This window comes from Adiantum capillus-veneris, chromosome 18 (genome assembly GCF_014529385.1).
Source record: "Adiantum capillus-veneris isolate H3 chromosome 18, ASM1452938v2, whole genome shotgun sequence".
NCBI classification, from domain to species: Eukaryota; Viridiplantae; Streptophyta; class Polypodiopsida; order Polypodiales; family Pteridaceae; genus Adiantum; species Adiantum capillus-veneris.
The window spans coordinates 5,206,174-5,207,613 of record NC_140948.1 but is presented as its reverse complement, the minus strand read 5'-3'; the positions used below and the strand labels follow the sequence as shown (position 1 = coordinate 5,207,613).

The window sequence follows — 1,440 nt, the reverse complement described above, 5'->3', positions numbered from 1 at the left end:
CATTAGTGTGGCCGGTGGCCTTCCGTCGCCTCTCCCTCTTTCTCTCTCCCTCCTGCGTACGCACTGTCCTCATTGTAGCCGGATAAAAGAAATTACGACACGTGACACTGAAAAATCAGTCTCCTTAATATATAGTATACATAAGCCAAATCCCATAATTGGAAAATGTTGGCTTTGTAAAGGTCCTCTCATGCAATTGGGGCTGTTTTAATGCATTTTGACAACTACAACTTCCTCTATTTGGTTAAAACCAAGAGAATAGCTTAGGGAACAACCTGCTATGTGCGTTGGGAGTAGGGGGAGGATATACTCTCTCATTGGGAGAGGGTGTCAGCTCTGGCGATCACGCACCGAGGAGAGGGCCTCAAACGCAGGCTATCTAGGGGCCGTCAACTCTCAGTATCCAGGATCTTGACAGGTCTAAATGTCAGACTAGTTGGCTATGGAAGCTCGATGGGCGGCGGTGGTCCAGGGTAAGGGCCCTCGGCTATCCTTTCTTCCATAGTCGTCGGGTTGCTCTCTCAAAAATGGTTTTCTTTTTGGGCCTAGGGTTGCGGCAACCCTGCTCTTTCCTGGAGCAAACATGCTTGCCTTTGGGGGTGTGTGGAGTGTTGGTTGGGTTACATTGGCTTCTACTGGTTACTATCCGCTTTGCTAGTCTTGCTGCGTGTTCGATCAGCATTTGGTGGTGCCCTGTGGGGTCTTGGTGGGCTCGACGACAAGGAGTAGGGTGTGGTAGGCTTCTACTACTTGGTGGCATCGCCTTGTCAGCCAGCTGAAGGTGCAAGGCTCTACCTTGAAAGCTTGGTGTATGTGGGTTGATGGTGTATGGTCGGATCCGAGTGCTTTTGCGGATTTAGTCTCGTTGGTGATGGAGCTTTCAGGATCCCCCCATATTATGGTATTACCTTCTTTGTCTTTGTCTCTGTTTGCTCGTTCTTGGTGGTTAGCCCTCAGTCTCTGTTTCCTTATAGTTCATTTTGGACTCTGAAGCTTAAGGGTGGCTCCCTTCAATAGCTAATGTATCTATTTTGGAAGGATCATGAAATCTATGGTGGCTGTATGGTGCCATGGCTCATGTTGAGCATGGCTGTTATTGTAAGTTTTTTGGTCTTTGATACATTCGACGCTTGAATCTAATGTTGAAAGTGAATTTTTTTCAAAATCCTAAGTTGTTCTAAAAAACAATGAAACTAAAGTTTTGGGCACCCCAAGCACGTTAATGCAATGTACTTTGACACTCTCATTGATTTGTACAAAAGGTTTTCAGCTCTTTGAAGATTTCAAGGATAGGTCTCAACAATCGAAGCACAAAATTTCTCCCCTGCCTAATTTTGAAATTTTCCTATAATCCAATAATCATAGCTTGCTAAAGCATGTTTCATTGTTAAGTGTTCCATAAATAGAGCAAGCATTGTACCACATCGAAAAACCCACAAA

General features: G+C 45.1%; 1 long non-coding RNA gene across 1 annotated transcript; it reads left to right on the top strand.

The window, feature by feature from the left end:
- The first annotated feature begins 218 nt into the window (after positions 1 to 218).
- LOC147435173 (uncharacterized) lies at positions 219 to 1,122 on the top strand. Its single transcript, XR_015185028.1, has 2 exons — positions 219 to 473; positions 550 to 1,122. It is a non-coding gene; the product is annotated as an uncharacterized LOC147435173 (long non-coding RNA).
- Positions 1,123 to 1,440: the final 318 nt, after the last annotated feature.